The sequence below is a fragment of the Anomalospiza imberbis genome, chromosome 4, assembly GCF_031753505.1.
Source record: "Anomalospiza imberbis isolate Cuckoo-Finch-1a 21T00152 chromosome 4, ASM3175350v1, whole genome shotgun sequence".
In the NCBI taxonomy this organism is placed as follows: domain Eukaryota; kingdom Metazoa; phylum Chordata; class Aves; order Passeriformes; family Viduidae; genus Anomalospiza; species Anomalospiza imberbis.
This window is the reverse complement of record NC_089684.1, coordinates 21144321-21169805: the sequence shown is the minus strand read 5'-3', so window position 1 is coordinate 21169805 and position 25485 is coordinate 21144321. Positions and strand designations below refer to the sequence as shown.

The 25485-nt window shown below is 37.9% G+C and overlaps 1 protein-coding gene and 1 long non-coding RNA gene across 11 annotated transcripts in view; both read right to left on the bottom strand.

Annotated features, from left to right (window-relative positions):
- DKK2 (dickkopf WNT signaling pathway inhibitor 2) overlaps positions 1-10119 on the bottom strand; it is a 116635-nt gene extending 106516 nt beyond the window's left edge. For 5 of the 10 annotated variants that reach the window (XM_068187436.1, XM_068187435.1, XM_068187433.1 and 2 more), the window contains exon 1: positions 7093-7999. The gene's annotated coding sequence lies outside the window, so the exon portion shown is untranslated. Of the gene's footprint in view, positions 1-7092; positions 8000-8025; positions 8226-10036 lie in introns of those variants that run through there. The other 5 variants (XM_068187440.1, XM_068187434.1, XM_068187441.1 and 2 more) reach the window with 4 other exon arrangements.
- An 8655-nt stretch (positions 10120-18774) lies between these two features.
- Positions 18775-23029, bottom strand: LOC137473372 (uncharacterized). Its single transcript, XR_010998733.1, has 3 exons — positions 22940-23029; positions 19998-20096; positions 18775-18914 (listed from the first exon to the last, which is right to left on the bottom strand). It is a non-coding gene; the product is annotated as an uncharacterized lncRNA (long non-coding RNA).
- Positions 23030-25485: the final 2456 nt, after the last annotated feature.

Sequence of the window (25485 nt, the reverse complement as noted above, 5' to 3'; positions counted from 1 at the left end):
AAGTCCAGAAAAGATGAAACAGAAGGAGCTATTGCCATGTCTGCCCTTCAGAGTCCTGGAGCTCCATGCAATAAATGTCTTGGACAAAGACCAAAATGAAGCCTAACTTGCCCTCCCTGCTACGCTCATAGGTGGAGAACAACGAGAGTTCTGAGCTGAACTGGGAAATAACTGTGTCTATTATTGCAACAGCTGGTTTTGTAAAAGTTTGAGGAAAGGCTTAGAAGAAAGTGAGGGATTTTTATGTCTGACTTCAGCTGCTAATAGCACTTTTCACAAAATCCCCATTGCCAGGAGCCAGAGCTTTAACAAAGGATGTATCAATTCCAGCTAGAGTAAAAACTGTATGGAACCTTTAGGCATCACACTCGTAACCATGCTTACTGTTTTATCATGCTCTCAAAACCAGAAATAAATGTTTTGTTTGCAACTAATTTTTTCAGCTATACCATAGTCAAGACAAACCAGTGCCCCCAAATTCTGTATATTTAGAACAGTCATCATACATAAGAATTTTCTAAACTCTCTGTAAAGGATGAAGTGCCTGTCATATTCCTGACCTACCAGAATTGTGAACATCTATGGGAAAGATGTGTAAAAGAAAATTATTCAGTCAACTAGTGGAATTTACAGATCCATAAATGCCATAAACTTAGTAAAACTAAAAACTCAAGCAACTACCCTTCAGACCACCACATGTGCTGCTACTGGATTCAAATCAGTCACACAGAATTAGATGAACAGTGAAAACTTTTGGAAGCACATTACTTTGGTAGATTGCTAAAGCCAGATTCTACTTGTGTTATTTTCCTTGTGAAGTGGTTAGTCATCTGACATACAGATAAGTGGAACACAAATTAATAAATCAATCTACTGAAAAATATCAGTGTAAGAAAAAAAGGTGTAAACTACCCAAGATAAGTTGAAGAGAATGCACTCAGTTAGATAAATGTCTAAAGAGGGTACAAGACCATGTTCTCTTTTACCTGAGCTACTCAATTACAATTTGGGCTACTCTAAAACCATAAGCAGGCAAGACAACAGGTTTAGTTACAAGTTATACTGCTGGTACTTTGGTCCTGTGCTCAATTTTATTACTCTACCATAAATACTGAAATATCAGTAAACTCTCCACTTTTTCTTTTTCCTAGAGCTCACCCAATCAGGCTTGTGATACCCTATGACTTCAGCTTCTTGTGCCATGACTCGTTTCTGCTCCCCAGTCCCAACAAATTTCTTGCTTATTTCTTCCTGTTGTTCCTCAGTAATGGACACTAAGCAGGTCCTTTTTCAAGGAAATTTTACTGCTGCAGGCATGGAACTGACCAAAATGACTCCATTTATTTCAGAACATAAATCTGAACAAATAATAAATTTAGCTTTATAAGAATTTTTTTCAATACATTTGACCAGATGTGATCCTAAGCGGTAGAAGCCAAATATCAGCTCCTGCACTTAGAAATATATAGGAGATTTTGATTTTCAGATCCATAAATTATTTGTTGCACGCATTTCTCTCCAACTAACATCAAACCCAGGAAGGATCTCCCAAAGCAAAGTAAAACCCCAAAAGCCATACACAACATAAGCAATCCCCAGTTCAGTTGCTGAACTATTACTGTTGCAATAACCAAAGAGAGGAACACAGATTTGATAACAATAATATTCAGGTCTCAAGAGATAAAGAAAACATCAGTAAGTGTGTTAGACTCATTCTCTTCACTCAGGGAAGCAACCACATTTGTTCTTGGCTTTTCATTACTGATATCCTCTGATGTGTACACATCCAAGCAGATTTTTTTTTTCTGAAGACAGTATGCCATTTATTAATGGAAAATCAGAGACTTCTTAGAAAGTGAGGTTTCACTGCTTCCTGAATCTTGCTGAATTGTCATCTTTGCAGATACAATATTCTATGATAAAAAGGAAATAAAGTAAAAACAACAGCTTCAAGGACAATGAAAACCTTTGGACTTAAGCGGTTGCCTTTGCTTGATTTTGCTAAAAAAAATTCTGATTAATCATTAGTAGTTTTAATTTTTTTCATTATCGTGACTGGTAATTAGGTAGATTGGACAGCAAAATGGACCTATAGCTGTTCATCAGGGACCAGGCATCTTAAGATAGAGCTAAGGTGTATCCCTTGTGTAAGCTGTTTGTTATAGACAATAAAAGCATTTGAGGAATACAGGTGATGCTAAGAGAATGGTTGTGAAGAAACTGGAATGTTGCCATTTCCACACATTTCAGGTGGTATTCAAGCAAACTGGAACATCAGTTGATCCAAAGGAATCAAATAAATAATTAGAGGTGGTTGTGGATCTTCAATAATTAAGTTATTTGGTGCAGGGATTCTTAAAGAAAGAAATTTATGTACAGATTAGTTTTGTCACTGAAAATTATGTAAATCTTCTGTACTGCAGATTAAAACAGTTTCTTGAAAAATACAAATGGAATCTTTTTGTTTTATGAAATGGTGTAATTTTTTTAAACAAAGGATAAGTGATTTAATCTAACTGCAGAAGACAATAATCTGGTAAGACTTTATTAGAATATGCTGTGTGTCAGTTATTAGAACATGGTAAATCCAGGAGTTCCAGGCTGGCTGCTTTGCATTTCAAAAGTGAGCTACATTTTGTAAAGGATTATTTCTCACCCTAAGCAGGTTGTTTCAAATAACTAGGCCTTACAACAGGCAGCAGAATGGATGTCTCAGTCCCTAATCACACTTGTGTGCTCTGCAGAAGGATGGTTGTGAAATGCTTTCTTGGTAATATTTTCCATTCAACCTGCCACTGTTAACTGAAGGACACTCTATTTCATTATGTCTCACTTCCTGGCAGCCTGCACAGTAATTGCACACAGTAGCTAGAGAAAAGTGGAATAAAAATTCTGGAATTGTGAATAGGAAAGATGAACAATTTATAAATTAATCTCTTCTTCTCATGGTAACAAACAACTGAAGTATTTATGAAAAAAAAAGGAAAAAAGCAGTTTTATACCAGTTCTCTTTTTCTGCGTATTGAATAATGTCAACCTATTATGAAAGGTTTTGTACTATTCAAATAGTAAATGAGCTCCAGCTCCTTCCTGGAGTTCATTATTATATAAACTTGACTTTTAAGGGGGTCCAAAGGAAAATAAAAGGATTTTTGAGGAAGAGATGCCAAATTCATCTGGAGATTAGTGTGCTTTATTCCCCTGCTCCTATTGTAAATGACATTGAAGAAGAAACTCCTAGATCAATCCCAAAATGTGGTTTGTTAGCGAGGTTGGACTGCTTACAGCACGTAGCATGAGAGTCATAACTGAGAGAGGAAGAAAAAGAAAAACACAGCCCACAGAATGTGGACACAAACTGTTTTTTCCTTACTATAAAAGTCAATCTTATTATTGCCATGACAGCTGCTATTTTTTCTTTTGTTTTCCTAAACCAAATCTTCAGAAAGATCATACTATTGATATTTAACTGCAGGCAACATCTATTTTTTTATGGAAAAAGGGTTCTTGTTAAAATGCAGGAACATTTTCTCACTTCAACATCTAGATAATTAATACATATGAGGTGCAGAGTTCTTCAGAAAAGCCAGGTCTGATAGTCAAAACAAAAGTCCTTTGCAGAGATTACATAAGAGCATATTAATAATGTATGCCAGGAGCTATGCTCACCTTTCCCAATAACATTAAAGGACATATTAAAGGAGTGTTCCTAGCTCAAGCACTGGGGCTAATGTCCTGAAAATTAGCACAGCTAATTAACTGTGGCATAAATAAAGCACTTTTAACCATCGAACACGCACAAGCAGTGAACTCTCAGGAATTAGGTTTGCAAAGTTGTTACATGTGCAAATAACTGCATATTCCCTGTGAGAATGATGGCAAGCAACTGAACAACTGGACCAATCAGCCCAATCTGGAACTCCTAAAAATCTACCAATTAGGGGAAAATTCAACTGTTATTTTTTTTTAATTGATGATTTTCTAAATATGAAATTTCAGAGCAAGGTTGAAACTCAGGTCAACATATCCTCAGTCACACAGGATTTCTTCCAAACACATTTTTACAGCTATTATTTAAATAAAGGAAAACCTCAATGATAGGATTTAATCAGGAGAAACTATTCCACAGCATAATATATATCTCATCAGTAGGACTTCTTTTTCCCCTACAACTAGGATTCTTTTTGTTTTTTCCCAAAAAACGGTTTAGCTAGAATTTTTCAGTTCCGCTTTCCCCAGTTATAGTTCCCTTTTATCCAAGGCTTACTTCTTTGCCCTCCCTGGAATTTCCATGTACCAAATCCAAATCTGGTTCCAGATGCTTCATATGGGAAAGTGGGTGCAAGAAAGATGTGGATTCATAGTTCTAATGTGCAGCAATATGGATAGAGGTTCTGAAACTAACAAGAACTTTGTGTGAACAAGTAAAGAAGACAGGCATATTCCCATTAAAACTAAGGAATAGCCATTTTGATCTTTTAAACAAAAGAGCAAACTGAGGAGCTATGCCCTGCAGGTGCCATGTGTGTTCTCCCAACAGCTGTCCATTTCAATTCAGATCCAGCTTGCTTGTGAAAAGCTGCTGTTTCAGCCAGTTCCCAATAAAACCACAACACATCCTTTACATGGTGGGAGGCACAAGAAATATTCCCATACCCCAGTTAATTTCCTTGAACACAGGGATTTCTGCTTCCCACATCTAAATTGATCCTGTCTTAGAAATGTTAAGATTACCACAGAGAAAACTGCACTTCATGTATTTTTTTATGCAGCAATACATTTGCCAGCATGATACAGGACTGTTTTGCCAGAGGGCAGAATTTAACCCCAGGATGTTGGGCCACATTACACTGGTAGCCTAAGACAGAGCCAGTGCCTGCAGAACATGACATTTCAGCATGAAGTATAGTGCACATTGATTCTTAGTCATTTTCCCAACCTGAAGCCCACATTAAAAGTAATAACCAGAGATAAGAGGACTGTACTTAGCAATATACAATATAAAATATATTTTAAAGCAAGTTATTTTAGGTACTTACCATCTAATATGGCCCTCTCTCTGAGCACCAACCTCAGACATTCAGCACTGTGTAAATAAATAAATAAAGGGTTATTTATGTTGAAGCAGAAGTCCATAAAGATAAGACAACTTCAAGTACTTTATAAATAATATTTTGAATGACAGGATCCTGAATTCAGTCTATTAATACACTACAGATGCAGTCTCAAAGAGATTAAATGTCATTTATGTCTCACCTGGAATAAATTTTTTAAATTTTTAGAGTGTGTTAATTCAGTACTTCAGCCAATTAAAGTAGGAACAACTGTATAAAATGAGGAGGAGTAATTTCAAAAGATACAAGATATGATCTGCAGGGCCATGAAGCAGTAAAAAAACTTTCTGCATTTCCAAACTTAAGACCACCAACAGGATAAACACATGGCATGCAAGTTAGGAACTTCTAGAGCAACTAACATATTAATACATTCTCATACAGGAGCTAATCAGGTACACAAATAGAACAGGGGAGATTTGTGAAGATCAGACCACAGACAATACTCTTATTTACCAAGAACAACAAAAACACTTTAGAAGACAATACACTAATAAATAAACACAACCATGGGGATTCTCTGACTTTTGACATCTGGTTAATGCTCTTAAAAGATACGATGCAGTTCTGTAAATCCATCACAATACTTGAATGCAACTACTGGCAGGAGCAGAGGGATTCAGAACATGACCCAGTGTTGAAAAATAGCCTTGTAAATCTACAGAAGGCTTTTATCACCTTTTCCCATCTCAGCATCATGTACAGGACTGTAGTGTTAAGCATAGATTTAAAACCCTTTTTAGTGTCACTCAGAGGTCCTTCTCTCACTGGCTCTAAGGTATTTTACCAATTTTCTCTTGAAGAGCTGTACAGAAAATAACCTTGAAATCTACTTGTACCTCTTTTTGTACTGTTGGAGTAATTCACAAAACAATATTACAGCATCAAAAAACTTGAAGACCACCCCAATTTTACAACCCAGCAACTTACCCCTTCCCCTCAAGACCCCCTCAATATTTGATGGCATATACAATTACGAGATCAGACAAGACCCATGAAGGATTCATAAAATGAATGTAACATGTCTTACATAGCAGTATGAAGCCATTCAGTAAAAGCAGATGTATCAACAACATAAATGTAGCTGTTTGAAAAAATAAGACAGATTTTTCTCATTTCTGACCTGTAAGCTTTACCTGCCAGAAGATAAGAGTTTGTAAAGCACCAAAGGACCAAAGGACACTGCTGATCAAGAGAGGGGTAAAAGAAAAGAACAGTAGAAGCTTCCAAGTAATGAGCATGAACAAGACTGTAAGTGGGAACACTAGAGACTTTCACTAAACTTTTCTCAAAACTAAGATAACGCTGTGACTAGCACAGCATCACAGATACACATTAAAGACCACTTAATATGACTATTCTGCATTAATAAGATCCAGGCCAACCTCAGCAAAAGTGGGGTTTTTTTGTTAATGCAACTTTGATTCAAAGCAATTGGAAAAAACACTGTGGTTTCTAGAGCTATTTAGTCTAACCAAGTGTGGGCAGATCCTGCTGATAATAGAATGATTTAAGTGAAATGAATTTCTATAATCAAAAATAAACTAGGCTGGAGAGCTCCAGACCAGTCTGAATGAAAGAAAACTTTAAAAACATCAATTATTTGTTGCAGCATAGTTAAATATGAATGCATCCTCTTTACGCTCCTTCCAGTCAATCACTTAAAAAATGTCAAAAGATGGGGTGAGAAAGGAAATAAAGTGTAATGTCTAGCTAACTTCCCCTCTGTGTCATATCCAAACACTGAAAAGGCCCAAATAATTTACACAGATGTAAGAGGACAAAACCTGAACTTCAGAAATGCATAGCAAAATCCAGGTTTAGGCCAGACTTCAGCCCCTCTTTGTGCTGTCCTGCCGGAGCAAGTCTTAAGGACAGCTGCTTTATTCAGTTCAGTGGCACAAAGAGAGCCACCTTTCCACCACCCCACAGGAATCACAGGGGAAGTGAAGAAAAGTAACACTGGAAACGAACAGACCTCTCCCAGCACAGGGGTGAAGCCTCTCCTCCTCACAGCTCAACCTCCTGCACTGTTCTGCTCTGCTGCAGCTGAAAGTCCTGAAAGAGGATGGGGAACACCCCTCCCCAGCTGAACCCCATGCAGCCTGTCTGCAAAGACACCTGGCTGCTGTCTTGTAAACATTTTAGAGATTCTTTCTGTGTTCAGACTTGGGTATTTTCTTCTCTTCCCCCACCTTCCTAACCCAAGACTACACATCCTGGGAGTTCTCAAGAGAGAGAGAAGATTGAGCAGGAGGGTTTAAGGAGGTCAGTGCAGGGTGGTACTCTCTTCTCTATTAGTATTATCTGATAGGAGGTATCACACCACTCCTACACTTCAGAAACCCTGACAGCTTCTCAGAGATGTTTGTAATCCAGTCAGTCTACTTCAGCTTTCTGGCTACATCACATTTGCAGGAGACAGCATCTTCAAAGCATTCCTTACCCTGTGAGCTATTTGGCAAAAGGAGAATGATGACAACCCTTCTTCCTCTGGCTGGTCTGAGAAACCTCCGTTTCCTTTGCTCTTTGGAAGTTCTGACCAAAATAATAATGAAAAAAAGTTTATTTTAATTGCTCCAATGCTCTTTTCTGTCACCTGCAATATCTGGGCAAAATCTAAAGTCAATGAAGACATTTACAAGGCATTTTCAAATATATATGTTTTGTCATATATAGTATCTTCTAAATACAAATATTGCACAGATTAGCCTATACTTTCTTAGTTTTCTTGTTCGGGACTGTGTACTCCAGCAATGTTCCAAATAACAGCCAGTGTTCCTGAAATCCTTCCACATGTGGAGCATCCAGCTTGTCCTTCCACAGTCAAGTCATAGGAAGAAGGCACTCGTGACATGAACTTTTTATTCCCCCAGCCATCTCTTGCTTTCAGCAAATTCTCTGTATGTACCTCTGAGAGGCATGTGTAGATAGCAGGCACCTCAAGCCAATTCAGAGGGTATCCTTTTTGCTTAGCCAAGAAAAAAATCTTCAATTCCAGCCTTCCACTTGTCTCTGGCCACTGGGACAAGCTGCAACTTTGTTCCACGGGGCATTCAGAAGTTGCCTGCAGCAAATAGTCAGGGATGCCCCTGGAATGGAGACTAAAGTACAACATAAGAGATTTTTATTGCACTTTGCCTCCATCTGCTGCCTTCAGCAGTGTTGTCCTCACGTAAACCACTGCCTATCTCATCATTTGCTGCCTCACAACATCAGAGGGGGAAACATCTCCCTGATGGAAGTCTCTGACTGTAGAAGCATCTCCAGGACTCAACCAATGGTCTCAAAAAAAGGAAAATATTATTAAAAACGTTTGCAGAAATACAAATAAATGCAAAAAGAAGGAAGAAATGAAAACTAGAGACGTGTGAAAGAGTTCCATTTTTCCTCCCTGTGCAGTAATAATGCTCAGATTAGACCACTGAAACTTTACCTGCAGTGCAATGGAGAAACTCCTCTCTTTTGTCACAGAATAAATTTTCTTGTACCAGCTTACATATTCAGTTTTCTATGGCCATTTACAACCAATAAACATCCCCTTAACCTGCAGGATCTTCTGATATAAAAATTACATTTGTTGAGTCTCCACTAACACTGAAAGTGTCTGCCTTCTGGATCACACTGAAATTGAAAATTCCTTTGGTTTAAAACACTGTAACAGTAAAACAGGGCACATTCTTCCTCGAGTGTCATTTCTGCAAAATGGCAATTTTTTTTTCCCAAACACACAAATGCTTGAGCCATACTCTCATACTAAGCAATGAGGACAAGCTAGGTTCTTATAGAGATGCAACTGCTCACTGAGAAAGGAGTAGTTATCTTCTATGTTTCCAATGTCATTTATCATCCTTAACGGTTTCCTTAAAACCATTTTTGTGCAGACATTACCATTAATAATAAGCGTTCTCCTAGCACAATGTACAAGACTGCAAAATTATTTAACTACAGATCATTATTATTAACATAGGACACCACATAGGTGCATAAAATTTGAGCTGAGCTGAGCTTTCTTTGGCTTTCCATCTTCTCAGTGGCATTATGCCTGAACAAGACAAAAAGACATTTTATATTTGCTCCTCTTCTGTTTTGAGGAGAAAAAATAAGTAGCATTTATATAATGTGCTGTGTTATAATAGACATTTAACAGTACATTTTGCAGGATATTTTATTCTTTTATAATTTGAAGTTGCAGCCAGTTGTACATACTTTTTCCTGAAATCTTGATTGTGTTGATTATAATAAAAAATACTTCCTTTGGGGATTTTGACTTTTTCCTGTTAATTTAATCCATATTTTTCAAGCTATTTATTTTACACTCTTTGCAAATAATATAGCAAATGTAAAGCTTTCTCAGCTCAATATGCCGGTGTTTTTCCAATACAGAGACTCTATCTTACACTAGAATCCATGTAATATACAGGCAACTTAATTATTTTTGTCTCATTCCTTCAATGTCCAAAGTTCACATCTCATAAGGATGAAAGCTGTATTATTCTTTTTCTCCAAAATCTGTACACATCTCCATAAATACTAACACTCATTCATATAAGATGCAACAAAGCAAATATACACACCTCAATTTGTACCCAGTTTACCATATTCATAAGTTAGAATTGACACAGCCACCATAATCCTAAAATCTAGTGAATGCTTTGAACAAGATAAACTTAGTTCCTGGTCTATCTTCCTGTCGTGGTCTAAGCCCAGCTGGAAATTAAGCACCATGCAGCCACTCACTCAGCCTCCCTCTCTCCCCCCCACCTCAGTGGACTGGGAAGAAGAATCAAAGTAAAACTTGTAGGTTGAGATAAGATTAGTAGCATAATTGACAATAAAGTAAAATACAGTAATAATGGTAAATGATAACAATATTGGTAATAAAATGGGAAAACCCAGTGATGCACAGTGCAATTGCTCACCAGGCACTGACCAATGCCAGGCCCCCTTCCCGGACCCTGCTGCCCTTCCAGGTAACTCCCCCAGCTGATGCTGGCCATGCCGTGGTGTGGAACATCCCACTGGTCAGTTTGGGTCACCTCCCAGCTCTGCCCCCTCCCAGTTTCTTTTGTGTACCTCCTCACTGGCAGAGCACAAGCCAAGGTAAAATGTCCTTGACTCAGGATAAACATGACTTAGCAAAAACCCCAAAACATCAGTGTTACCAACACCACTCTCATTCCAAATCCAAAACATGTACTGGAACAGCTACTGAAAGGAAATTAACTCTACCCTAGTTGAAATCAGGACACTGCCACAAATCTTCAGATCAATTTTTCGTTCTTGTAATAACACTGTCATTTTCAAAAGTGTTTTTTCTCTTCTGCTCTAAAGAAGATTCTAACAAGCATCAGTGAAAACTGAGTACATATTAAATATTTGCCTTTTATGATATGACTATCCATAAAACTATCCTGTAATTTGTGAACTGCTCCATCATACATGTTTTTAACCGTATCTAACCCTGAACAATGTTGGACTAGAAACAAGTAGAAATTTCCTATTTTCTGGAGCAGCAGGAAAAGGAGGTATAGCCTAAACACTGCTCCCTGGAAAGCACAGGTATAAATCACTCCTTGACACAGAAAAGGGAGGAAACTCCTTGGTATTCTAGACATAAGAATGATTTTGAAATAGATCCAATCACTAGAGGTTAACTGTAAAACCATAGGGAAAAAAACCCAGCAGCATGATTTTCAAATGGACAGCATGAGATAAATGAGGTATTAAAACAAAATCCATAGCTAAACAATTCTTAAGAGGTTTTGTTGCTTGGAAGGCAGGTGGGTTTTTATAGAATACAAGACAGCAATTATGGAATATGGATATTTTTTGACAGTGAAACTGGAACAGACTCAATCAGAAATAGTTAGCTGGGGTTTTTTTAATAGAAAAATCCAGAAGTATTGACATGCACTTCAAAAGGAGGACAATTTGGATGGAAATTGTCTTTTTGTAGTTGTTAGAATCTCAAGTCCAAAACCTTTAACATGGAAAATCTTAAGGAAATTTACAGGTATTTCTGACCTTAGAGTTAGAAATCCTGTTCCCATCTGAAAAACACAGGTTAAAGGTCTTGAAGTTCTAAATTATACTGTAATGAAGATAATACTTAAAAGGCTTCTAGTAATGAAAAAGATTACCAATTATTTCACCTAACTGCCTTAAAAATTCTATTAAAAGATGAAAAGTACTGTCTCCAAGGTAACAAAGATTACAGCAGGTGAGACAGGACATTCACTGAGAGGCATTAGACCAAATTCTGTGTCGTCCTTTCAAGTCTGATGCTTCTCAAAACCCAGACTTCTTCAGAAACCTCTATCTCACTTTCTGACTCTCTAAACTCTCATCCCTGGGGAACACCACTTAGCCTTCTTCCCACAACCTTCAAAGAGTTTGTAACTTCACTGTCCTAAGTTACATAGTGATATAAATATACGTATTTGGCCAGATACTCCATAGCATAGGGGTTTTTTCCATCTTCATCAAAAGCACCAGATGTGGAATACTGCCGGAGATGAGACACTGAGTCAGGTAAACCAGGTTCCCTGAGGGGAATAGGGAATTTTCTTACGTACATCTCTAGTCTCGCTTTCTGTTTCAGAAAAAAATACTGGGTGCTGCTCTTCCCTAAGCCCTCAGTATTTAACTGTCTAATTATAATATTGCACCTAGATGAAAACACTTCTGATAAGCAAAAGGAAAATCATAGCCAGAGAATGATTGGTGCAGGCCAGTCATGCACAGAAGATGTAGAGCTGTCAATGCACTCACACCTCCAAAAACAGGGACTGCGTTTAATGGGAGGAATTTCAAAACTGCTTCCTGAATAAGTTAGAGACAATTTCCTTGCTGAGGGAGGACTGAGAGGAGACTGAATGTGCATGATGCCTCTAAATCACTTTAAGAAAAAAATACTGGCTATGAATTCCATCAGGAAGGGCTCTTTTCTGAGATGAGAGAATTGCTGACTACCCACATCAATTTCTTCAAATGAAAGAGATGTACCAACATAAAATGGGTTTTATGTTGGTACAAAATACCTGAGATTTTCTTATGTTCCTCAACCTACACTTTTAAGAAGTCTTTACATGTATTGTCTCTTTCAAATATCCTGTTTGCATATTCCTTCATCATAGTTTGAGTTAAAGATAATAAGGATAATAACAAACCAAACTACTTATTCTTCAGCCAGTGGTATGAAACTCAGGCAGGTTTGAAACTGGGTGAATTTGGACCTATTAGCATGTGTTCATCTTCCCTCCACATCATCCCAGGCTGTCTAAAATCTAGCAGGCTCTAACAAAATAGCATCTGTACTGCCTGATTTTCGAGCTGGTACCCCAAGAATCTTATGCACAAAAAGAAATTTCTAGTGGCTTGCATTAGCCAAGAAATCTACAAGCACATGGCAAAGATGTAAAGCACACTTGATCTTACAGACTCAAATGGAAACTTATATCAATTGAATTCTTGGGACCAGGGCAATCACTAAGTTTGATGTCATAAAATTATTTTCCCCTCAGGCTGGACTGTGAAAGACTGTGGGGAAAGTTCTTCTGCCTCACAGATCACTGAGGAATATAGTGCTCACTTGGGTTTCTGTCACTACAGGACCCTCAAGTATTGCTTTCTTTCTGCCTTGAATTAATCTCCTGCTTGGTTTGAAGTTCTTTATACAAAGTGGTTGGATTTGAAAATGGATATTTGAGTGAAGTGTGTCTCCTGTGATAAACCAGAGATATGGCAAAATATTTTAAAATTTCCTTCTAAACTGGGACTTCATGAAGTCCAATCTACTCACTATGAATCCATGAGGCTATAATGTCTCCTCATCTTCAGCTTTCCAGGCTCCTGTCTACCTGTGATCCTACCTCCATTCACATGCAGCATGTACCCAGTATCCTTGCTGGATACTCTGAGATGGCAGAGTGCCAGAAAAATAGCTTGAGGTGTTATTGTTTCAGGTAGTGAGAATTCATGGTCACCAATTGTTTGTAAGAATGGTCTCATTTGGAAAGGCAGCCCATGTGACAGCACTTGACATGAATGCATCCTATATTTCAGCCTATGTTGAAACATTGTACATAATACTGCACAGTTAAAAAAAGAAGCTGTCTTGATGAAACCCTGCAAACTTAAAAAAAAAACACAACAAAATTATGGACTTGCTTTCCCAGAGTGTTTGACAATGGAACAATTTCTATGGAGCTGATTTCTTAGATAGGGTGGATGCTTTCCATTTCCTCAAAAACCCTAATGACTTAATGGTTTAAGCATTATTCATTCCTTTCTGGATTGGGCTGGTAACAGCCTAGTAATGTGAGATCTATTAAGATTCTCAAAAAAAAAAAAAATCCTGGATTTTGAATTGTTTGAACTCTTAATTATTAATTCATTTGGGCTGAATAATATCCATGATATGCTTGGAGATTTTGATGTGGAAAATCCCATTAATACAGAGCAACATCTGAGACCTTGAAATATTCTGGGAGATTTCTTTGCAATCCCCAGAGTACAGAAAGCCTTGAATGCTTACCAAAGAGGGTGATGCACGTCTATTCTGTCTCCTAAAAACACTTCCTCTTTCAGATTTACAGTCACTGAGAACACAGAGCAATTTTGATCAAAAGAAGCAGCAGCAGCTGTAAGGGAAAAGTGTTCATTTCTGATTGCCTCATCTGGACTAGAAGGGGGTAGTAGAATAATTTTATTACACCAGATGCAGTGGAAGGCTTTATTTCATTTAATCTAGGGAACAGAGGAATTTGTCACATAGAGAAAATGAAAATAATCTTGTTCTTCTTGCCACCACCCAGGCTTGATGGTTATTGGCTGAGTTCACAGAAGAAGCTGGAGTTTATGACGACTATTTACTAACTTTCTCCTGCATGACTATCCTAAGAGAGCTGGTATTTTTCTACACTCCAGAGACATCTTCTGTTGAAAAGTTATTTTTGTTTGGCATTTGCTGGAGAGCATTTGTTTTGGGAATGTGAGCTTCTGGGATTTGTGGTAGGCTCAAAGTTTCAACTGTACACCATAGAATACTATTTTTTCCTTAGAACAGACTTAATTATTAAGACTTAGAACATTCTGTATGCTGAAGCATTTCTTGACTGGCAATGCTCATTGATAACAAAAAACAGGCACAGATTTTGGGGTCTGGGTGGTTTTTTTTAAATTCTATATCCTTTTAGTAAATAGAACATGTACAATGCCATTTATTTGTTTGAGTTTAGTTTTGAGGGTTGTATATTCTGTAATTATTTTTACACCATTAATTCAATACTATGGCTCTGGGTGAAGTGCTTTTTGAGCAGGAACTTTGAGCAAAGTTACATCCATTATTTTTTTTTTTAACAAATAGATTTTAAGTGTCATTCTTGTGACATGGTAATATATTGCAGCTTCTCAGGACAAAAGGTAATATCTATACAGAATGGAAGAATCAAGGGGAGAATCAAGCCTGATACTCACCAATGAAGGAAGGCCAGGAAAAGGTATTAAGGCCATTCTCTAAAATACAGAAAAGTCAAAGTTATTAATTCCTTTTCCTCTAAAAGGAGAATGATAAGTCATAATTTGTTTTCAATGGACTGGCAAGATCATTAGCATACATTTGCCAACAATGCATCCAGGAAATTGGGGTTCAGACCATGTCCCTTCAGGCAGAGTGTCCAGTGTCTTGAGACCAGGCTGCCTTCATTCCAAGTCATGAGAGAGGACACAGGAGTAAGTATGGCAAATTTAGATACAAAAAAGTATTGTGTGTCTCCAGTCTAAAAGTACACAGTGTACTTTTTGATACCAGACTAATCAAATCTTGTAAAACATGCTTGACCATCAACCAGATATCTGATATCTTTCTGGAAAAAAATCAGACTTTATGATGATGGCTGTGTAATGACCTTAAATGGCTCTCGGGAAGTAATTATACAACAATAAGTGAAAGGAAGAAATATTTTTGCAAACAGGTTGTCTAGAAGACAGACTCCTAACTGAATACAGCTCTTTCACTCATCAGTAGAAACTCTCTTACTGCTCTGTATGTTTCTATAACATATTTTTCCTGTTTTCTGGTGACTTGACTATAGGACTAGAAACCAGCACTTGTGACAGTAAGGAATGTAAACCACAGGTAAAAATCTCTTTGACATACAAATAAATCATACACCCTCACACAAAACATGGTTAAACATACTTCTTTCTAACTCTTTTTGTATCTTGATTTGCAAGAATAATCCTGCAATGCACTTTTATAGCTGGAAGCCTCTTTGTTATTATGGCTAATGTCATATGAGTCACTTCATTTTTCATATCTTTACAGCACTTACAGTCTACTCAATTTCCTTACTTTCCAGGGCCACACAGGTGAATCATGACTACAGGGGCTTTGTAAATGCTTGGGATGGCACCAGAATGGACATTTGATAGACATTCCTGTCAGTGCTTTTGTCATTGACCCTGCTTGCAAATTATTTTTTTAGACCCAGAAAGACAGATCACCCTCTCTCTTCACCCTGTTTATACAGATGTCTAATTTCATTCTCTTAGGACTTCTCTATTAGCATTTACTTCTTCCCACCAGTTATTTCAGAACATCTTTATTAAAAAGATGGGAGGGGATTATCAAGCACTGGGAGGCAGTGAGTGCTAATTCCAAGAACAGAAAGCTACTGCCAAAATAATGCTTATGAAATATGCATTCGTGGTGCACAGTGTTCTGTGCCTGAGGAATTGCATCTCCTTTCTCCATTGACTGCACAGAGAGCCAAAGCCTATCAGGTCTGCATTATTAATACTGCAAATCATTCATTAGGGCCCTAAATATCTGAGCTGCCTAACCCTGTTTTAGGCACTAGAGGAGGAAATCAGTATAAAAGCACTGCCAAATTCCTTGTGTTCTGATAAACAGGGTAAAATGAAGTCATGATAGATTGAACTGAAAAGTTAGCAATGTGTTCCTGAAAGCCTTTTCTGCTTGGCACAGGAGAACTGATCACCCTTCCTGAAGAAAAAAAAAAAAAAAAAAAAAAAAAAGGAAAAGAGCATCAAAAGAAGCATACTGTAATTCAGTTATACCATTGGCTTTTGTGTAAAAAGCTGCAACGATTATGCTCATCTATGGCTTAGTTATTTTCTTGTGTGGATTTCCATCACTCCATGTAATTTTTTTCGTTGTAATTGAATGCATTTGTTAGGTATGTAGTTCCCTATAGTGGAAAGGGCTTCCTGCTGAGAACAGGACATTAGGAATAGTAGTCACATCCTTTCCTGGATCACAGACATTCTAAGTGAATAACCAATCTATCCCCAGTCTAACTTCGCTGATGCCAAGGCTTCCTTCCTTCTCTTTATTTATTCCCCATCTCTCCCGCTTCGTGAACCACTTGAGGACGCTGATGGTAGCAGGGCACGCTCCCCGTGGCGCAAATCCGCCCTGGCGCCGGGAGAAGGGCGAATTCAGGGGCTCGGGCGCCATCTGCTGCGGCCGCGGGGCTACCGCGCCCTGCCGCCGGGAGAAGGGCGAATTCAGGGGCGAATATGGGCATGGAGCTGGAAAAAATAACCTTCTGTGGCCTGCACAGCTTTAACTGGTTTTTTCCTTCCAGGGACAAAGCGTCAAAGCAAAGATTCAAACAATGACCACCGGGTTCATGAATGAATAGAGCACCTTCAAGAAAGAAAAAAAAAAAAAAACACACCTCACAATTTCTTCAGCTGAGACAATTGAAGTTATTCCATGCTGGGGATGCATTTGGAGCCACTTTCATTTCGCCTGAGGACCTGAATGAAGCCACTGAAAAGACTCATTACAGCATCAGAAAAAATAATGCTTTTGTGCCTCAATGAAAAAGAGAGGAGCAACAGAGAACTCGTTTAAACAGAAATATCGAGCAGAAGGTAGGATCAAACTAGTGACAAGAAGAGGTGCAGTCCTTGCCTTGGGGGGACTGCACTTAGAAGAGGGTCTCCCAGGGCTGTCATGAGTAGTTCCCATTTTTCTAATTAGACATATCACCCATGGAGAGAAAAATGAAATTGACTGATATTAGAATACGAGTGCTCCTACTTGATTTCCAGTGCTCCTACAGGCAGAAGAAAGCAGCTGATGATAAATTACTTTAAGCACCCAGATAAAGATGGAAGAGGCAACCATAGACTCATTTTGAATTAGCTGTCTGACATGCTCATAACACTTTGATCTCTGTCAAACAGGCTTGAAAACAAGCACTGCATCACTTCATCCCACTCAGAGAGTCAGCATTCTGTCCCTTCACTTCATTTACACCTCAGATACTCTCCTGAGAGTGGAGGAATCCCATGTGCCTTGTTCCAGTCCCCTGCCAATGGAGAAATTTCATTCTGCCAAGCAAATGTGCCTTGTATCCCTAGGCATGGAGAAGCAGCTTCCACAGCTGCCTCAGAAAGAGTTGTTTGCCCTGCTCTTTAGGCTCTGAGAATACTTGTTTGTCTGGCTAGCTTTTCCCAAGCCCCAACAGATCCATTAGCAATCCTCAGGGGGTGAGCAGCAGTGGCTCTGGTTAATGATATCAGAGCTGAGGAACAGGCTGTCCTACCTGCTGGAGAGCTCATCCAGCAAACCACTCCTGGCTACCGCAGATGTTAAAGCTTTACAGCCACATTTGTTCTGCCCTCCCAGCAGCAAGCTCACGCAGCATGGGGGTCTGGAGAGCCATGGGGGACCCACACATTAGCAGTGCAGAGGATTCAATAAAGAATGTCCAAAGGATTGCTACTGTGCCATTCACCAGCATGCTCAGGCCAGCCCCCTGCACCCGCCCCAGCTTCGTGGCTGCACAGCAAGGAGAGAAACAAACCAAAGAAACGCAGTTGGTGCTCCAGCTGCATGCTTCTTTGTGATGCATTTAATCAAGGGACTGAATTGCTGGTTTTCAGCACTGGTGGTGTTTTATGTTTCTAAAAATACATTTTAAACAATTGCAAAGTGAGCTCTCGGTACGTATGAGTCTGGTTTATGCTATTTCACACAACTTCACATTTAAAAGCCTTACAAGATAGGTAGGTGGGAGAAGGTCTAAAAACATATACCCTGGTTTGCATTTGCAGGAAAAGAAAGTTCACAATTTCTAATGGTATTTGAGTTGTTTGTTTTAGGCAGATTTATGTCTTCTTTGCAATCCACTTTCCATGGATATCTTAGTAAATACTTTAATGACAGACAAAGACACAAAACAAAGATTGATAAGAAAAGAGTACAGAAAGTGTGCCTAATGTATTTTAAAGTGTCTGTCCCAAATGTCAGTGTTGAAAAAAATACTTTAGAGCTTGGTCTGAATACCACTGAAGTCTATAGAGATCATTATGAAGGGTCTAAAACAAAGCTAAAAGGATATCATAATTCATGCTATTATTAATTTGTATCCCAGTAATACTTAGGAGCCTCATTTGTCATCAACAAACGTTTTTAGAGTAAAGAATCATACGCAAAGAAAAAAACCTGACCCCCATATTAATGACAAATAATCTCTGCTTGAAGTGTATGTTGAATATTCACTACAAATTGCTTCTGAACAAGCTACAAGACAAACTACTCTGCAGATGCTGTTTGGTGAATAATGCTGAACAATGAATACATTCCAGAAAATTGCAAGCAGAAACACACAGCACAAACCAGATAACTTTTTCCTCATGCTTTGTTCATCCATCTCTCCTCAGCAGGTACTTCTGGGGCAGGTTGCCATGGGTGGTGTTGATTTATTTGATTAATAAATGTTCATTCACTTACTAAGCAAACACTGGAATAAAGTCTCCCTGCAATAAAATTATTTTATATGATATGGTAAAATAAATTGAGCCTTTTAATGATTCAGGCAGTAATGTCTTTTTAGAAATCATGTTACCATCACATAATTTTAATGTAACTAGATCCATCTTTAAATAATTTCCAAAATAAAATGAGATAGAATTATAATGGGCTGCACTTGGTAAGAGAAAAATTCTTCTCTTCCTTCCATACTAGGACAGTACCTTCAGGGCTTCAAGCATGACACAGGGCATATCAGCTAAGTATGGCACATAAGTCAAGCCATAAATCCAGTGCAATAGGTTGTTTTAGCTTCAAAAACAGTTGCAGCATTTATCGTCCACCATTCCAAACTTTACCAAAGTCACCTCAAAATCTTTTACTTTACAGGGTTCTTTCCATAAAAATACTGTGGTATAGCACAGACTAGAGATAAAAAACACATCAACATTTTAAAACCAAATCATTTTGGAGGAAGAAAGTTGTATTGAAACCAATCTGCTACACATTTTACACATACAATACAAAACTGAGTTTTTACAGCAGCATATGGAAAGTATCTAAATCGGTAAGACAATGACTTTCATAAATCACTCCAGGTTCCAACTTTAAATTATGTCATGTTCCTTCTCTCATGGGATATTCACTGCATCTCATACAAACTCATGGTTATGTGTGCACTGTATTCCTAACTTTACAGAGAATGATGTCATATCAACACAGTGAGGATATGTAAAATGAAGAGTAAACACTGCTTTACATGACTCTGACCAGATGAACTCACACACTCCCCATCACTTCCCTTTGGCTTAGGGGATTCTTTTTTCCCTTTTTACATGATTTATTAAATGGATTCACCAAACTTTGGGGGATTCTTCTTTAGACTTTATTGTTGCAGCAGCACACAGCGGGGTGCAGTGTCCAAGAATAATGTGGGACAGAAATCCCATTTCCCTAATCTCAGGTACATAAAGGCCTCAGGTTCATACAAGACAAAGTACAATTGCTGATGAATACAATGAAGATTTATGGGATTTTGATCAAAAGCCTGTTAAAATCCAGTTAAGACAGCTGCTTGTGACTAGACCTACCTTTCCTTCAGGTCACAGACAGGTTTACTGGACAAACTCAATTTTTAGTATCAGCCTTTTGTTTCATCTTCAAAAGCTACAGCCGTGCATATTTCTCTCCTAAAAAATGTAAAAGAGTGTATGACAAGTAAATGCTCCAATTTTATCTCCCGTTGTCAATAAACATCCACATGTTCATACTGTTTGTATGGTCTCAAATTAGCATCTCAAACTAACAGAATCTCGCCCAGTGATTTTAGATCATAACAATGTAGTTTTAATATATTTCTATTAAATCATCCTTTAGTGAAGTTTTAGTGAAGGCAAAATACAAAAAAAAGCAGAAGTTTTACAGTGCTGGCATTGAACATACATGTATTTGAATATTACATGCTTTTAGAATTTTTATTGTTGAACACGTAACAAGAATATAATCCTTTGACAGGATGCTGCACCTACTACTACTTTAGTTATCTGTGAACTAACTGAACTTGTTCTGGAATACTGTCATTATATAGATAAACACACAATCCTAAAACTCAGCTCACATGAGGATCATACTTCAGTAGGAATCACTAATCCATCTGTATAGTTCAGTTGAATGTGGTAAAATAAACATTCTTTGTCCATCTCGCTAACAAGATATTTATTAATTAATGTTGTCACTGATTTGCTTCAACATTTATATCTGTATAGTTCAGAGCTGCTTTGACTCTTGCAACCACAGATTGTTTAAAGTGGTCAGAACAAAGTGCAGTAAATTTCTACATGATCATTTTTACTAAAATGTTAGCTGTTTATTTCCAGTGACCTGGATTTGAATCCATTTTTAATTTGAAATTATTATGTAGTAGTCAGAATTTAAGGATAAAGAAATGTGCTGTCAGTCTGCATTCTAGAGATGATCCTGCTTTTTGACCTGAGACCACAGATTCTCATAAAATAGCATTTGCCCTCCTTTTCAAATCCTGGGCAAAGTGGAAAACGTCAAAGCTCAGACAAAAAAAAAAAAAAAAACTATATTCAGCTTTAATTTAAGATGAAATTTGAATATACAATATCTAGGCAAAGCACAGCCACATTGTAATAAAAGCAAATCAATAAACTACAGCTATATAGCGCAGGTAGCTGCAAAGAGAAAGAAAAAACCCACAGTGCTATTTCCTAAGCAAGATATGGTATCTTTTACTTTACCGGTAGTAAAAAAATGCAGGTTCCTCGAAGGATGACATTATCTGTCTCATACTTTCAAATCAACTTTCTGGAAGTAACCAACAGCTTCATTGGAAATTTTATGCCATCTCCCAAGAGGAGTACACAGGTGAGTGGACAAACACTATGTGCAGTTAGTGGACATAAAACCAGCCACTTGTCAATAAAAATTCTTGTTCATTAAGGTGCACATAAATGATGTTCTGAAGTGTAGATTTGAAATTCATGCTACAGATCTGCCTCTCTGGTTTTTGTGTGTAGAGCCAAATTGAATTCCTTGGATAACTTCCTTTGCTTTCATTAAACTGTGTCAGCTTGCACCATAAAGAACGAGGTAAGGAACAATTTTCCCCTTTTTAACCTAATACAGATGAATTTTTCTATATAATATCACTCAAATATATAAACTGAGTAGCTAAAATGTAGATGGTGGCTTTACATTGCTAAAAGGTACATATTGATTTTTTTATTACATTTACATTAATGGAACTAGAGGATTATTATTTAAATCATGACAAAATAAAATTGCTCTGCTTTCTGATGTCTGTTTCCCTTCATTGAGACTAGCTATATGAGTGCTGTCAAATTTATCACTTCTTCTTGGAATGTCTCTTTTGCATCCTTTACTGCTAATGGATGTGCCAGAAAAACTGGATGAGGGCTTTCTCCACTAACTCCTCCACTGCAATCACCAAGTTACCTAAGCAACCTCACTTCCTTCCCTAAAGTGGAGGGACCAGAAAAATTCCTGGATGTAAGAACTGTAAAACCCCTTTCCAACCCTTTATTAGGAGGTCATGCCAATAATTCCATAGTCAAAAGGTAAATGTTTCCTTTAATCCACAACCCCAACATTGGATTGTTATGTTCCTGTAATAGAGGGAAGGAAGGGCACCTTTCCATGTAAAATATCTCTTGTCTAGACTGTACCCAGAGGATGATATTTATCACAAAACAATCAGACAACCAAATTTTTAACTGTAGGACACTGAAAAATCTGAACTTTTCAAGTTGTGGGGATGCTGTTTCAAAGTTATACTCTCTTTCTTCTTTCTCTCCCCTCTTTCCTATTCAAAAGCTAAAGAATTCAGAGATTAAAAACTTACTATGCAAATGAGCCCTCAATGGGCACAGAGAGCTATTTCCAAAAAAATTAATGATTTGGATATGTGTGAAATGATTGGCACAGAGTTCAAGAGCTTCCCTGACTCAACTGGTGAAAATTACAGTCTTTGCCATGCCTTGTGAAAATTTTTCATATTGTTGTTAACTTTTCATTATGGAAGTAAATTATATCATACAACCAGCATCACAGCTTGTAAACCTGTCACTGATTTTTTAATTTCCCCTAAGAACCACAGATGATTCAAGTGACCAAAACCAAACATTACTGAATGAAGTCTAAGAAATTAGCCCAAGTTCTATAGTTTTTTGATAAACTTGCAGGACAGTTACCACATGTTTAGTACTTATTGAAGAGTGGGTGTGATCAAAAGGATCTGTACTCATAGACACAAAGGACAAGTTTCAAACAATCATTGCTCATTGTCCCGAACAAAATAAAACAAATAAAGGAAAAAAAAAAAACACACAAACCTAACAAAGCAATTTTGTTTAAAGACAAAAACCCAAAACTATCAAGAGAAAAAGCTGGGGACTTAAAATGCCCTCACATAGTCCATTATCTCTCTTAAAATAAATGTGAAACACAAAATATCACATTGCACATTCAAAAAAACAACCTAGTTGACCTTGTACTTCTATGCTACCTTGGACCATTGATAAGCATCCTCATAAACCACCCCTCATCAGCAGCATCTGGCAAATTTTACAGAGTTCTGTAATAAAAAAATAAGGGGTTGATCAATTTATTTGAAACCCAAAAATAAATCTTATTCACCCAGAGATTAACAGCAGAATTTTTAGGCTAAAGAATTTTGCCAGCAGAGATATACAAGATAAATACTGGCAAATCAATTTTCTAATGAACTTTTAGTCCTGATTTTCATTATAGAGAAACTACCACATTGAAAAACCCCATTTAAAATCCTTGAGTATCACAGAATAAGAAAGAGTTTCTTCAATGAATGGCTGTTTTATGAAATAAATGAAATATATTAGATGAATAGATGAAATATATTTTAGCCTTTTAAGCCTAGATTTTGACAATAAGTTAAAACTCTGACTAGTTAGGCATGAAACATGCTTACTGAATTGCAGGCTCTTGGTAGTCTTCTTAGAGAGCTGTCAACCTCACCTGAATTTCTGATGCAATTAAGGTCTCACTACATCTAGAATTGTAAACTTTTCAGTCATTTTTGTCATTTTAGTGTCAAAGTGGCATTTTAGTAAAAGTAATGTTATTTCTTAACAAAAATACTTAGGTAAAAAAGAATTAAGGCTGAGAATACATTGTTTTTTAAAATATACATCTCTTACATGTAAAAAAATCTGGAAATCTGTAGTTAAGCTCCTTATCTCTCATCTTGTAACTTCACTGTGTTTCAAACTCTTTATGCCAGCTCTCCACCCCAGGTTCTGACTTCCACACTGGACAGCAGATTACTCTCCTTTGGTGCCTTCAAACTTTGAAGGGAGCATGATGTCTGGAGCCAGGCTGCTCTAGTGGAAGTAGTATGGATGGGACAGACTAAACTTTGACATTGGAGATGCCATCTTCTCACTTTGAAGATGCAGGTTTCTGCTGAACTTCCTTAACTGCAGACATAAACCATTTTCAAAGAGATGAAGAGTAAATCTCTGCTTAAACTGCTTGGATATCTTCATCTACATGCCAAGAGATTTCAGAGCCAAGAAGAAAAAACATGCCAGAGTTAAACAGAAATGAAACTAGCTACATAACTTGTGTAGTTTTTGCATTTTTCTCTCACTGTCTTTGCCGCTGATTGCTACCATTTGGTTTCAGCTGCCTTGCGCATTGCTCCATTCAGTTCCAAAATTCATTCTCACAGTGGCCAAAATTCTTCTGTACTGGGGTCCTCAATCTGTTTTGAGAGCTCCAATACATTCAGATCACCATCTGCACTTTTTACAGCTACCCAAATTGGAACAAACCTCTGGATATTTTGAGATTCACTCATCGCCATGTTATTAATTCTCACACACTCAGTGTTACCAGTATAACTGAAACAAACTTTGTTACCTATTGTTATGTGTACCCCTGAAATACAACATAAGGTAAAAGGCAGAGAATACAGCTGCACTCACTTTAGTTCTAGGGGTCTACACAGTTTTGTCAGATCTGATGAACTCTAATTCCATTTAAATACGCTTCCTCTTGCTCATGGTCAGAAACCTTGCCCATGCATTTTTTTAACACACTGCAGCAGGGGACAGAAGGTGGATGACAGCTTTATCTTTAAACTGCCTGTCTGTCCCAAGAGCTGAACAATGGTCCTTACCACATGGCAAACAGCAGTTTGATGGAAACAGGGTGACTTTCTAGCCTAGTGGTAACATAACACTTACCTCTGATTTCTCAACTGTAAACATTAAATTAAAAAATCCAACAATCTTATCATTTTCCACTATTTTGCCATGCTGAGACATGTGACACTACATAGCTTCAGCAAGGAATGTTACACACATAAACACAAAGCTAAATGTGATGGGTAAGTAGGACAGCTTCCTGAAATGTAGTTGTAGTCAGGTGGGGGTTGGTCTCTTTCTCCAGGCAGAACCAGAGGACACAGTCTCAAGCTACGTCAAGGAAAATATAGGTTGGATATTAGGAAAAAGTTTTTTACAGAAGGAGTGATAAAGTACTGGAATGGCCTGTTCGGGGAGGTGGTGGAGTCACCATCCGTGGATGTGTTTAAAAAGAGATTGGATATGGCACTCAGTGCCGTGGTTTAGTTGAGGTTTAAGGACGTGGGTTGGACTTGATGATCTTTAAAGTGTCCTCCAACCCAGTCATTCTGTGAATTCTGTGACATGGATCACAGGGAAGCCTGGTCTGGCATGGGGAAAGCCCAGCTGAATTGTCAAATTAGTTTTGTCTCAAAACCAGAACAAGATCCCAGATGGGTGTATAGCAATTAACTCATTAAGCCAAGCATGTCACCTCAAAGCATGGTAGGTGGGTCAGCATCCAAAAACCTTTAAATTGTCCTCTCATCTGCTTCTCTCTTGCCTGTAGGGGCAAGGTGCACCTGGGAGCAGCAGGGAGGGAGTTTGCCCTGTTCCCTGCTGCACATGGGGCAGTTTGTGGCAGGATGGGGGCAGCGAGGCTGGGAGCCACACAGACATGCCTGGGTCTGAGACCACCCAGAAGCTT